At 41.3% G+C, this 15,201-nt stretch overlaps 1 long non-coding RNA gene across 1 annotated transcript; it reads right to left on the reverse strand.

Moving 5' to 3' along the window:
• Window positions 1-9,822: 9,822 nt before the first annotated feature.
• LOC117593723 lies at window positions 9,823-14,414 on the reverse strand. Its single transcript, XR_004575133.1, has 2 exons — window positions 14,183-14,414; window positions 9,823-13,639 (listed from the first exon to the last, which is right to left on the reverse strand). It is a non-coding gene; the product is annotated as an uncharacterized LOC117593723 (long non-coding RNA).
• Between the last annotated feature and the right edge of the window lie 787 nt (window positions 14,415-15,201).

A 15,201-nucleotide genomic window follows, 5' to 3' on the forward strand; every position in this document is an offset into this window, starting at 1 on the left:
AGACATTTCAACAGTAGCATTATTGGCTGTGCGCAGTTTTGTAAAACTGTGGAAGTCGATACATGGATGAATCACACGGGATAATAAAGACATGAGTATTGGTTATGTTCTCACTCTTGTTTGTGCTCCATTGGTTTCCCTGTTCTCATGGCAACGGGTCACACATCTTGCAGCTCCGGGAGCACAGAGTTTCTCCTAACAGATATGGGAGTTTATCAATGTTTGATATGTTTTCAAATGTTGTGGGCCTGTATGATCTGAGGTAAATATGTGTCTCTAAAGTGGTCGTTCATTTGTCAGGTCAGGACGTTTCCACCTCATTTTGTGGGCAGTGAGCCTGTCTTGTCTCAAGAGCTGTCTGTCGATGGATCTCTGTCTCTCTATCCTTCTTTCACTTTCAATCAATCAAATGTATTTCATAAAACCCTTTTTACATCAGCAGTTGTCACAAAGTGCTCTTACTGATATCCAGCCTGGATCAGGTCGCTCTCTCTTTCCCTTTCCCTCTCTCTCTCTCTGTTTCTCCATGATTGTCAGAGGCCAGTGTGTGCTAGAAGTGCTGCTCTGCTATAGTGGATCAGCTCTGGTTGTTCTCTGCTTAGTACAAAGAGAGTTCTGGGTCAGCATTGATTGGAACCGATACACCCAAACCTCTGGAGAGGAGGTGCACTTTACAAAATGTAAATCAGAATGCCTCCTGCCTTTCCAGTCTCCAGAACCATGAGATGGTTTCTGTGTGTGTGTTTCTCATTATGTGCTTCTCTAAAAGCTGTGTCTTAAATTGTGTTTTCCAGGCCAAGTCAGCCTTAGTTAAATGTAGTGCACTTAAGAGGAAATAGTGTGCCAATTGGGACTCATGTATGAAGCCTCTGAACATTCACCTTTAAACAGCAGAACAATAATCAATGCAGAATTATTAATGGTCAAATCATTTATGTGGATTTCTCTATCCAGTCCCCTGCCAGGCTTGATATTCCATTGAAGTTGATAAACGTATAGGAGTTGTTCTGTGTGTTTGTGAGCAGTGGTGTTGGATCTTAATTTGTGTACATTTTGAAAATCCAGGAACCTGCAACGACCTGTGACTGGTTTGGTGATGAATTATAATTATCTACAAATCAAGTCATGTTCGACAGAAATTTGAAACTAGGATATTTTTTCAATTTGAAGTGTACTAGTTAAACTACACAATGACATTCCTATTTTAATAATTATTATTATAATTACAGCATCTGCAATCATTAAACTTCAATAAAATACATACTTGCATTTCCTGCTGTCCAAGCATACTCCTGCATCAATATAATTGATCTAGATCAAATTAAGATCCCAAATCTGTACAAAGTATTTGGTTTTGTACTAACAATATCACTATAATATTATTTACAATATTAATAGAGAACACCCAAAGCATTCAAACATAACATCAAAGGTCATTTCAGCATGCAAAGAGAAAGACTGTTGCTGGAGAATTTTTTAAATCAAGAAAACTGTTTTGGGTTAGGGTTACTAGGTAACCAGAGACATCAAAAAGAAACTTAACATGTCGAAGCTCCACCCACTATGTAACATATTTCAATGTGAAAAAAAGCTTGCAAGCTCACCAGATTTACCTTTTCTTTAAGTATTTATTAGTTCAAGACTGATATTGCAAAGGGGTTTGAGATTTATTCAATCGTGATTTCAGTTTTCTGAAAGTGTTTGTGGTGTGTAGATACTTGGGGAAAACAGTCCAGCCATCCTCCTCAGCTCCTCAGCGCTGGTTTAGTCCAGCCTTCCTCTTCAGCTCCTCAGCTCCTCAGCTCCTCAGCGCTGGTTTAGTCCAGCCATCCTCCTCAGCTCCTCAGCGCTGGTTTAGTCCAGCCATCCTCCTCAGCTCCTCAGCGCTGGTTTAACCCAGCCATCCTCCTCAGCTCCTCAGCTCCTCAGCGCTGGTTTAGTCCAGCCATCCTCCTCAGCTCCTCAGCTCCTCAGCGCTGGTTTAGTCCAGCCATCCTCCTCAGCTCCTCAGCTCCTCAGCGCTGGTTTAGTCCAGCCATCCTCCTCAGCTCCTCAGCTCCTCAGCGCTGGTTTAGTCCAGCCATCCTCCTCAGCTCCTCAGCTCCTCAGCGCTGGTTTAGTCCAGCCATCCTCCTCAGCTCCTCAGCTCCTCAGCGCTGGTTTAGTCCAGCCATCCTCCTCAGCTCCTCAGCTCCTCAGCGCTGGTTTAGTCCAGCCATCCTCCTCAGCTCCTCAGCTCCTCAGCGCTGGTTTAGTCCAGCCATCCTCCTCAGCTCCTCAGCTTTTTCCTTTTTTTTTATGAGGAAGTTGATTACAGTACTGAAACAACATGGCATTTGGAGTTGAATCTTAATGACACAGAATGTGCCTTTGACTGATGAAGATGACATGTTCTTCATCGTACGCACGATCCTCTTTACTCTCCTATACATGGTCAGTGAGCTCCAGTATGATGTATGTATTGGTGTGCATTACAGAAACAACACTACAAAATCCTCCCAAATGCTAATTCAGTTTGTCTGTGGAGATGTAACAACGGTACGCAACTCATCACAGTTATAAGGGGGTTGAGAGGGACTTCCTGCATGAATCCAATCCATCTGTCAGGTACTTAATGACGTCACAGTCTCTCACTGATTGGAAGGTTATAGGCCCTGTAGCTGGCAGGGATGTAACTGACTATCACAGGTCTTTATTGGTCAATTAGCCACTCCAAACTACGAGACTCAGCCAAATATAACACTGATATTACTCCATTAAAACAAATGCTCCGTCTGTGTCCCAAGTGGAACACTATTCCCCACATAGTGCACTACTTTTTCCAGAGCTTTGTGGAGGGAGTAGTGTCCCATTTGGGGCACAGCTCTCTGTGATAAGGAGGCTCCAGCCATCTCAGTATATCACCAGGTAATTAGTACTTCCATTAACTGTCTCGCTCTTTCTTTCTCTCTCTCTTTCACGCACTCTTTCACTAATTCTTTCTCTCTTTCTGTGTGATGGGGCCTGAGCTGAGAAGGGCTGATCAGGTCCAATACTGTATCACTCCATAATTAACTTGATTTATGCCTGGCTCTCGTAATGAAGGAGACGTCTCAGCACCCTCCGTCCCTCCTTTCCTCCCTCCTCCTCCTCCTCCTCTCAGTAAGGGAGTTTCCTTCACAGCTCAGTATTTCTATACACTGTATTTATACACCATAATCTACAAGTGTGATCTGTTTGTGTTTTGGGGTGTCACAGTATTTTCCAATATCCAGTCATTCAAAACCAACAGCTACCCATCTCTCTGTCCTGTGCTAGGTCTTTTCCCATATGTCTCTCTGTCCTGTAGCTACGTCTTTTCCTGTCTGTCTCTCTCGGTCCTGTAGCTGCGTCTTTTCCTGTCTGTCTCTCTCGGTCCTGTAGCTACCTCTCTTTCACTCTTTCAGCCCTTAGAGACTGGGTTACCTAAAATCAGAGACGGGCTACTCGACGTCAGACCCATCCTATTCTGAGTGGAGGCCTGTGGGCTGTGGTGATGCAGGAAACTGGTTGACATTTGGGACCCAATAATAGGGTCATTTGCAGTTAATATCAGATTTGGCCCTGATTGATTTCCTCTGTGTTTTCATTGTGAATTATTCATTAGCACACATCACCCCCTTGTTTGTCAATAATGGGGGAATTTTGGATGATAATCAATGTTGGATGTAAGTTTTGCTGGTGTTGATTTGTATGTACTAGTGTGTGTGTTAGAAGTGTGTGTATGTACTAGTGTGTGTGTTAGATGGTGTGTGTGTGTGTGTGTACTAGAGTGTGTGTTGATTTGTGTGTATGTAGTAGTGTGTGTGTTAGATGGTGGGTGTGTGTACTAGTGTGTGTGTTGATTTTTGTGTATGTACTAGTGTGTGTGTTGATTTGTGTGTATGTAGTAGTGTGTGTGTTAGTGTATGTGTGTACGTGTTAGATTGTGTGTGTGTGTACTAATGTGTGTATTGATTTGTGTGTGTGTACTAGTGTGTGTGTGTGTGTGTGTGTACTAGTGTGTGTGTATGTAGTAGTGGGTGTGTTAGATTGTGTGTGTGTGTGTGTGTGTGCGTGCGCGTGTGTGTATGTAGTAGTGTGTGTGTTAGATTGTGTGTGTGTTTGTATGTAGTAGTGGGTGTGTTAGATTGTGTGTGTGTGTGTGTGTGTGTAAGTAGTAGTGTGTGTGTTAGATTGTGTGTGTGTGTGTGTGTGTGTATGTAGTACTGTGTGTGTTAGATTGTGTGTGTGTGTGTGTGTGTGTGTGTGTGAATACCTGCCGTGGGAGGCACAGATGGATAATATGACCCAACAGTCAATCAGGATAATCAGTAGAGATACCAACAGTGGTCTGGTTTTACAGAGAGAGAGAGAGAGACAGGACAGACAGAAAGAGACAGGGAATAGAGAGACACACTCCTGACCCCCACCACACCCTCCTGACCCCCACCACACCCTCCTGACCCCCACCACACCCTCCTGACCCCCACCACACCCTCCAGACCCCCACCACACCCTCCTGACCCCCACCACACCCTCCTGACCCCCACCACACCCTCCTGACCCCCACCACACCCTCCAGACCCCCACCACACCCTCCAGACCCCCACCACACCCTCCTGATCCCCACCACACCCTCCTGACCCCCACCACACCCTCCTGACCCCCACCACACCCTCCTGACCCCCACCACACCCTCCTGACCCCCACCACACCCTCCAGACCCCCACCACACCCTCCTGATCCCCACCACACCCTCCTGACCCCCACCACACCCTCCTGACCCCCACCACACCCTCCAGACCCCCACCACACCCTCCTGACCCCCACCACACCCTCCAGACCCCCACCACACCCTCCTGATCCCCACCACACCCTCCTGACCCCCACCACACCCTCCTAACCCCCACCACACCCTCCAGACCCTGGTGTGATGTGTGTCGTGGGACAGTGAATTTGGTGTCTTTTGGTGTGTTTTTGGGAGTCTGGTGTGATGTGTGGCATGGGGTTGGGTAGTGAATTTGCTTTCAGGTATCTGCTCAGTCTATTCTCGTTTTTTAAAAGAGCTAATTAAGCAGCATTTCAATCCAAATAAAACTACTCACAAAAATTTGAACAATGGCTTTTTATGAACTGGTGTTCTGCCTCCAACTGAGATTGGCAGGCTAATCACGGTGAGCCAGACACAGACACTAACCCTGCCCTCAGCTTGACAGACGTCCTGTGGGACTCCTGAAACACCTGCATCCTAAATGGCACATTTCCCCTCTCCAGTGCACTATGGGGTGTATTGACTCTGGTCAAAACTAGTGCTCAAAATGGTGAACAAGGTACCATTTGGCATTGGGGAATAGAGAGTAGTTTGGGGCGCAGATAAATTAGGACTGCCACGACATGACAATCAATGTCAAAATAGACATATTGATGAAAGGTATTAGAAATGACTGCAGATTACCACATCAAGTCCTCCAGCACACTCTGGGCTTCTCTCGGGACGGACGAGATGCTTATGTGCATGCGTGTGTGAGTCTCTGCGTGTGTTGGTGTGCAGGTTTTTGTGTGTGTCTGGGTGTGTGTGTTTCCGTGTGTTTCCGTTTGTTTCCGAGTGTTTCCGTGTGTTATCTTACAGGTCATTGACAGCAGCTCTCCGGTTTCTGTTAGTCATTCCACTGGATCCACTTACACGTGACCGAAAGGACCCCAAATGTGTGTGTGTGTGTTTTGGACTTATAAGGGGGGCAAAAATGGTGGTTAAATTGGAAGCATTTGACACATCTTTACCTTCCTGTCCTCAATTTGAAAACTGAGGACAACGGTTACAGGTACAGTGGCTCTCAAATGTTTTCACCACCTTTTTACTTTTAAGTCACCAGTGGGGCTTTGGCTGTATATTTGGGGTCATCCTACTGAAAGATTAATCTTCTGCCAAGTTCCAGGTCTTGCAGATTTGAAAGGTTTTCTTTCAGGGATACTCTGTACTTTGCTGCATCCATATTGCCATTTATCTATACAAGCTTTCCAGGCCCTGATGAAGAGAAGCATCTCCATAGCAAGATGCTGCCACCACCATGCTTCACAGTAGAGACTATGTTTTCTGGATGATGTTAGACTGTATTTTCTGGATGATGTTAGACTGTGTTTTCAGGATGATGTTAGACTGTGTTTTCTGGATGATGTTAGACTGTGTTTTCTGGATGATGGTAGACTGTGTTTTCAAGATGAAGTTAGACTGTGTTTTCTGGATGATGTTAGACTGTGTTTTCAGGATGATGTTAGACTGTTTTCTGGATGATGTTAGACTGTGTTTTCTGGATGATGGTAGACTGTGTTTTCAAGATGATGTTAGACTGTGTTTTCTGGATGATGTTAGACTGTGTTTTCTGGATGATGGTAGACTGTGTTTTCAAGATGATGTTAGACTGTGTTTTCTGGATGATGTTAGACTGTGTTTTCAGGATGATGTAAGACTGTATTTTAAGGATGATGTGCAGTGTTAGACTTCTGTTTTTTGGTCTCATCCATCCATAGAATCCTTTTCCACATGGTCACAGATTTGATGTGAGTTGTATCCTTTTTGCTACTCTCCTATAAATGCCACACTTGTGAAGCACCCAGGCATTTTTTTTAGCTTTTCTTTAGATTATTATTTACCCATTTCAAAGGGGGGTGTCATAAGAAATTCCATTTTATATTTTTAATACTATTATAGGCCCTGATATCAAAACCTCAGAGAGAAATCCCTTATAGGCCCCACCAAGTGGAAGTGAAATACAGCAACCATGGTTTGCAAACAATCTTGAAATCACTTTAAAATCACCTAAAAATCACTTTAAAATCACTATACTCACTCTTACCTCTGGTTGACCAATATACAAAAGCTTTAAAAAAATATATTTTGGGATCTTGAAGCTTGTTTTGAACATAAATTAATATCATTTTAGCAACCAGGAAATGGCCAAAGGATTTTAGGTGCCTGTCTGCTGGAGGGATAATCTCATGTTTTTACGACATCAGTGGGAGAGAAGAAGAGAAAAGTTTTTTCATTTGACGAATTGAAGTTGAGCATTTTATGAATAGCATTTGCATGCACTTAAAGTCATTTCTTGTAAATAAATGTTGATAAAAACCACCATTCCACTTTCCCTGCAGATATATTATGGTCATTTTCTGATATTACAATAACAATTATACAAAATGCCTCTTTAATAGCAAACAAATCTCAACAACAGTGAGGAGGCAAATCTGGGATGCTGGCCTTCTATGCAAAGTTCTTCCCATGTCCAGTGTCTGTGTTATTTTTCCCATCTTTTCTATTTATTGGCCAGTTTGAGATTTCTTTGCAACTCTGCCTAGAAGATTAGCATCCCAAAGTCGCCTCTTCACTGTTGATTTTGAGACAGGTGTTTTGCAGGTATTCAGTTTCCCGTGAGGAATAGCCTCCATATCTCAGAACAAGCATAGACCGACGGTTTTCAGAAGAAAGTTCTTAATTTCTGGCAATTTTTAGCCTGTAATCAAACCCACAAACACAGACTCTGAGGATACTGAAGATGCTGAAGTCTAAAGAAGGCCAGTTTTATTGTTTCTTTAATCAGCACAACATCTTTTAGCATAGCTAACAAATCACAAAAGGGTTTTCTAATGACCAATTAGCCTTTTAAAATGATAAACTTAGATTGGCCATTGGAACACAGAACTCCTTGTTGCTGATAATGAGCCCCTATACATTGATGAAGATATTCCATTGAAAATAAGCTGTTTCCCGCTACAATAGTCATTTAGAACATTAACAATGTCCACACTGTATTTCTGATCAATATGATGTTATTTTAATGGACAAAAAAGTGCATTTCTAAATGACCCCAATTTTTTTAATGCTAGCATATTTCAGATGTGTTGGATTTTGAGATGAACTTAGATCAATATGTATGGTAAAAATCTGTAGAAATGATCGTAGTCCAATAATTGTTGCAAGCCCACCATGTACCTGCCAACCAAATATTAAATATTTGAATGTGTGCCTTAACATCAATATCATTCCAAGCCTGCTGGATTTAAAGGGTCAATCTGGAATTGCTTCAAACAGGATATCATTTTGATGTCATGGATGATCAATAATTGCGTTCCTATCTCAGCCTATGAATTTGAGAGTGGTAACATTTTTCCATCAGCAGCCCATAGCTGCTGACCAGATGTGCTTCTGTGTTATTTGAATCACAGATTACCCCTTTAAACCTTGTGTCAAAAATGTCAGACCTTTACTTCAAAGCATTATCAAATTGAAGAGACAGAAAATATTTCCCCCAAAGATATTGGAACAATCTCATTATCTCAGCCCAAAATGTCTTTTGAATGTTTTAATTTCATTCTGCAGTAACATCTATAAACACAGCTTCCAAAAAGGTGTAAAAACAAGTGACAACCACAACAAGTCCGCTAGTGACACATCATCAATTCACATTAATTAGAGTGTATCAGGAATAGTCTCTGAATCACATAAAACTGCTTTCTTCAGGAATTTACAAATCATTAGAAGTAGCAGAGTATAGTGGATGGGCAGAGTATAGTGGATGGGCAATATTGCCATTTTAAATAATTAGAAGTAGCAGAGTATAGTAGATGGGCAATAGTACCATTTTAAATCATTAGAAGTAGCAGAGTATAGTGGACGGGCAGAGTATAGTGGACGGGCAGAGTATAGTGGACGGGCAGAGTATGGTGGATGGGCAGAGTATAGTGGACGGGCAGAGTATAGTGGACGGGCAGAGTATAGTGGATGGGCAGAGTATAGTGGACGGGCAGAGTATAGTGGATGGGCAGAGTATAGTGGATGGGCAATATTACCATTGTATGTTACTCAGTGTGAGGATCTTGCAAAAAAAACATAATCAAACACATACTTTCAGATTTAATTGTCGTAAATTAATAAAAAAGCCCTATGGAAAGATTACAATTAGAATTATTTTCATGTTGATTTATTAAATATATGAACACCCTTATGTCAATTCCCCATTATTAAAACACATATAAAGTGTGTACTGTCAGTTTCATCTTTAACCTCTTCACCAGTGTTACTGCAGTTTAGATAAATATTATAAGAATTGACTCTTATTGCAGTGAGTTATTCATTATTCACTCATTCATTATTTGAACACACCCATTAACCCCATTAATCAACTGCTTTCCCATTCAAACAGTCATGCATTAATGTCTGTTAATCCAGTATGATGGCCATGTCAGACAAGAGGTATCTGTTCTGTAGACTAAGGAGGTTTCTGTTCTGTAGACTAAGGAGGTATCTGTTCTGTAGACTAAGGAGGTATCTGTTCTGTAGACTAAGAAGGTATCTGATCTGTAGACTAAGGAGGTATCTGTTCTGTAGACTAAGGAGGTATCTGTTCTGTAGACTAAGGAGGTATCTGTTCTGTATTGTGGGTAAGGTAAAGGACTGCGTGAACATAATGAGGGGTTTGGGGGGGGGGCAAGCTCAGCCACCATCCTTATCCACCACAACATCAAATATTTATCACTGTTGATTAAACAACCAGACACACAGACAGACAGTTACAGACACAGACAGACAGTTACAGACACACAGACAGACAGTTACTGACACACAGACAGACAGTTAAAGACACTCAGACAGACAGTTGACATTGCTGCCCTCGACACACACACACAACACACATGCATGGATGCTCAAACATAAAACACATACACACAACTCACACACACATATTTGCTAATGTTTTCAACTTAATAAGGCCCTCTTGCATGGTACTATAACAGCAGTACATAATAGAAAAGCTGTTGACAGTGGTACACATGTAAAGTGATATATATTTCAGCACCATGGACAGTGGTACAGAACACATGTAAAGTGGTATATTTTTCAGCACCAAGGACAGTGGTACGGAACATGTGTAAAGTAGTGTATATTACACCATCAGTGACAGTGATACAGAACACTCTAAAATTTTATATTTTTCACCGTCACAGACAGTGGTACAAAACACATGTAAAGTGGTGTATATTTCAGCATAAATAGACAGTAGAACAGAACACGTAAAGTGGTATATATTTCAGCATAAATGGACAGTAGAACAGAACACATGTAAAGTGGTATATATTTCTCCATCATGGACACTGGTACAGAACACATGTAAATTGGTGTATATTTCAGCACCATGGAGAGTGGTACAGACACACGTGTACACAAATGATATACATTTCAGCATTATGGACACTGGTATAGAACACGTGTAAAGTGGTATATGTTTCATCATCATGAGCAGTGGTACATAACTAGTGTAAAGTGGTAGCCTATATATTTCCGCATCATTTTAAATCTATTTCAGAAACGTCATTGAGTTAGCAGTCTTAAGATACAGTAAATTACAGCGATGCAATTCAATCACTATGAACAGTGGATTGAGGTGCATCGTGTAAAAAGCCGCACCTTTCAGCATATGGAGTTTTGTGTTGAAGGCGTGATAGTCCGATTAATCAAACGACAGAAAGCATTTACATGTTCAGCTTAGCGGTTGTTCAGCCATGTTACCCATGTTAAATTGAAATAATCTGTAGCTTTGCCCTAAAAGCGTAAGTAACATTTCGGTTGGACCTTGAATGCAATGACATCTACCTAGGTTATTGGAACTTCTTAGCGCCTTGCCATTCATTTAGAATATCATATGTCGAAAATTTCTCCTAACAAGCCAATTAGCCCTACATGCTGTGCACGAACCCATTATCAGTAGAGCAGAAACACGTCACCAGCAGAAGGCTGCACGTGGGGGTAATGATGAGGAGCAAATGTATTCAAAGCCGGGGTCAATAAGAGCAGCGCCTAAAGCTATCACAGCGCTAAAGAGATAGGCTGGGGTAAAGCCATGACATTTCTACTGGCCCGCTGCGAGACATACATAGAACTTACCAAGATAAGGCCTTCCAGTGACCCAAGAATATCATTTGGGGTTTTTAGCGGAAAAAACGACGCTGGTTGACCGGAAAATTAAAAACATGGATTTTAAGTTATAGGATACCAAGAATAATAAGTATGAATAATAATGTCAAAAAGCAATAGAAACAACATCTCTGCCGTTACTCACCTCAGCCTATATGTTATGTTAATTCAATGCTGCTGGAATCTGTATATTATAAGGAATAAGAAAAAGCCTGAAGTAGGGCGACTGGAATTGTGTCTGTCAGTGAGAATGACATTTCGTGGTCAAATTTAATGGAAACCCAGCGATTCTCTTTGGTGGGGTTTGCGCGCGCGTGTACATGTGCGTTTTCATTCGTTTTCTCAAGAAAATAAGTGTGCGGACTCAGGCAATATGTCATTGAGCTTCACACGTCTGTCTGGTCCGCGGTCGAACTCGTGCTCCTCATCTGCTGTCTTCCATGGAGGCCCTTTCATACATCCCACACTACCCGGCCTCGGATTGCAGTAAATGGCGACGAGGTCAGACCCAACAGATCAAATATTTTTCTACCTAAATGACGGATTTATTAGACAAATAAGTTGTTCGTCTGACTGTGAACCCGCTGTGATTGAAATGCGCCGCTGTGTCAACAACGACGCCACTTATAGCAGCTTCACCGTGAAGGCCTGCCGAGGTGGATTACCGAGCAAATACAAGCGGGAAATGAATACAGAACTGGGGGATATACGCCTCAATCCCCCGCTTGACTTTCCTGTCCGGAGGCCATCTCACGGTCAATGTTATAATTTAGAGGCCGTGAATTGGTGATTCAGCCCATTCTGCTGTAGGAAATAATAGATTAATGCGAATAAGATTTTTTTTTTTTAAATCACCATGTTTTGCAGGTCAAATTGGAAGATACATAAAATGTGTTTAGGCCCAGATCGATTACAGCCAAACTTTTGAAGGGTCCTAAATAGGCTCTATAAAAGCGTTTTATTCAAAAGGAAATAAGATTACAATCATCTCATCATACTACATGAGAACTCAAACACGTGATGTGGACCCCAGGAAGAGTAGCTACTGTTTCTGGCAGTAGCTAATGGGGATCTTACGGCGATCCTCAGTCCTAAATAGGATATTAAATCCCACAGTTCCAAATGTTCCTAATCTGCCTGGATGCTGTTTATGCATTTATTTTCATTTTAGTAGCGGGAACAATAATTACCATGATCTAATCCGTCTTAACTTGGGATCGTAACGGCAGCTATTAGGCTACGTTCTGCGTTCCCCTTCGCTCTCAGCTTTTGTACTTAAAAGTCATGCGATCGTAAATCTAAAGCGCCCGCACCGCGTTTGCATATAAAGCGCGTGCGTGATGTGGAGGAAACATCATTTTGTGTGTCGCGTGGTGTCAGAGGCCTTCCTCATCTGGTCTGTCAGGAATCCAATTTCACTTTATTTACATCCACGGGCTAGATTAATTACTCTCGCGATAGTATAGCCTAAAGGAATTAACTTATGAGATCCATGGTAACTCAAGACGCATTATAGAGCTTTCTATGCAACTGACTCCGAGGTTCGGCGAAGGAAGGGGAGAGTGAAAGGCATTGCACCATTAAAACACATTTATGCTTTAATACTGACTTCTAACTTTTAAAAGATGTGTTGATTACTCAAATGATTACTCAATACCTATAGCCCTAATAAAATAAATGCAAAATTAGTATTTTAAATATACAAACTAAAATCGAATGTGATTACAATCGTTTTTGAAGTGACCGGGGTTAGAGATTGCCTATAAGCTACTAATTTATTTCCCCAGTATATGTAGGGTATTCTTTTTCGGATTGCTTCGTTGACATTTTCCTCTTATTTTTGTGTTTTTGTTGTTTTTTCTACACGAGGTCAACCCAGCTATTAAGAAGTGAAAGTGGCTGTTTCTCAAAGGCTTCTCCATTCGCTTTGGAGCCTAGAGGACATGTACGTTCGCATGCTGCATAATCACATCTGCCACGGGTTGAGTTCTCTTTAACAACGCAAGACTACAGACCCACTGACAGAAAGACTGATGTTAGCGGACATGCAATATTTGGTTTTTCAATCATAGAGAATATCCAGACTGATTCACCGACTTCCCTCCAAACAAAAGTCGGAGTGGAAAAACAGAGAAATGTAAACACAGATTACATTTAAATCGTTGCACTATTACTATAGATGTTATTCTGGTTTTAACTTAGATGGTGGTATATTGTTTAATCAGCTGTTGTTGTTGTTGTTTTTGTTGTTGTTGTTGCTGATGATGATGAAACATGTCTTGATTAATAGATATCCACGTGTCCAATCGGCTGACATATGGAACACGCGGCAGCTGGGGCCGGTAGCAGCAAGCAGCCCGGTTACCTCAGGCATCCCCTCCGGCCATTAACATATTAGGAGCTTTAGTACCGTCAGACAACGGGACTTCATCTCGAGCCCGGGCCTGCCTGACCGGTCTGAGCAGTGCAGAGCAGGAAGAAAGAAAGACAGCCCCCCAGAGGTGTTTGATATGGCCTTTCAATAATGCATTACTCTTCAATCTGCAAGGGAGCAGTTCGTCGGGCTGAAATATTGCATTTGCGTGCAGGCAGGCAGGCTTGCATGGCGCTTGTAGTAGTCGTCGCTTGAAGTGTTTTGTGGAACAGTATACAACGGACTGTAGGGATAGGGATCTATGAAAAAGTTTGGGAGGAAACAATATAAGAAATAGCCTCATGCTACTTTCGAATGAAAACATATTCTTTTAAATAGATAACAGGCTAAACAACAAAATCGCAACTTCAGCCTTTTGACTGAAACCGTCCAAACATAGAAAACCTGATTTCTTCATAACAAAAACGATAGTGCGAAATTATATAATGTTAGACTCCGTAGAGAAAATTACTAGTCAATTAGCCTAACCCACCATGTGTCGGATACTGTTGAACCATTAGATATATTAATGCAACTTATATTTAAAAAATAAAAAAAATAAACAAGAAAAAATATTCTGTTGTTTATTTGTTGACTATGAAAGTTTAGATGGTACTTGAATAACGGTAATACAGCCCTGCGCAATGTTAAACTTCACATATATCCGTGTTACTTGTTGTTGAACTAGGCTACATTTAATTTTTGGACCCCCAAAATAATACACTGTTTAAACCAAGGAAAAACGACAACTCTAAATTCGTTTCAGCTATACACTGTAATAAAGAGACAGATCCTTTACTCACGTTTTAAATGTTCTTCTCTCTCGTAGCCAAAAGCCAAACAAAAGTAATAAATGCGCCGCTTTCTCTGGTCCAGCCTACTGCTGCCGAGACTTCTGCTTTCATCTGACGGCTCGCTGAAACCCCACTAGCTGTCTGAAAATATTGCATTTTATATCAGCAAAGCACGATTAATATTGCATCACCTGCATTTAAAATGTAGTTTTTCTAAACCAGAAGCCTTCCAAATATGTCTCCGAATATCATGGGGTAGAAACATTTGAAGAGAAAGGAGAGGGTCAGGTCTTTGGTCAAAGTGAATAAACACAGCATCAAAGTTTAAGTTTTTTTTTTCTTTTTGATGTCAGTCATACGGAGCTGCCATACCAGGCAACTAACGCTCTTCTTGAATTATTCTGACACTGCTTAGAGACGCGCGCAGGTATCCGACTTCATTAAATGTTTATTGTCACTTCAGTGGAAAATAAGGGATCTTGTTGATCTGAGTGGAGAAGGTCTTTGATATAAATGCAGCTTCATGAACGTAATACTACGTTTACAAAGGTTTATAAGGCCATTTTTATGTAGGATCCATGTGTTACGAGTCCAGTAAAATGAGCAAAAATATCCTCTGTCCATTCTCACAGAAATAGCATAGATATTGATAGGATTGGCCTATATAAGTGAATAATCGTATATATCAGAACCATGAAATCAATTATTAGGTTAATCTATTTATCAATGCATATTTGCCAAAATGTGAAAACAAGACGTGCGTGTGTAGGCCTAGATATGGCCAGCTTAACATTTAAGACCTCGGACGATAATTAGGCTACTTGCGGTTTTAATTAATGTGTGGTTGTACTCCGCCTATAATTTTTTTCTGAATCTCAATTCATTAATAATTAAAATAACCCAATTGTGTGTATTTCAATTAACTGATGTTTTGTTATGAAAAATGAATTTTTATCACGTATAAAGCTACAGTATTATTATAGTGTTCTCATGTTTAGATTGTTAGTATTACTAGTGGAAGTTCACAT

Source organism: Esox lucius, chromosome 22, assembly GCF_011004845.1.
Source record: "Esox lucius isolate fEsoLuc1 chromosome 22, fEsoLuc1.pri, whole genome shotgun sequence".
Lineage (NCBI taxonomy): Eukaryota > Metazoa > Chordata > Actinopteri > Esociformes > Esocidae > Esox > Esox lucius.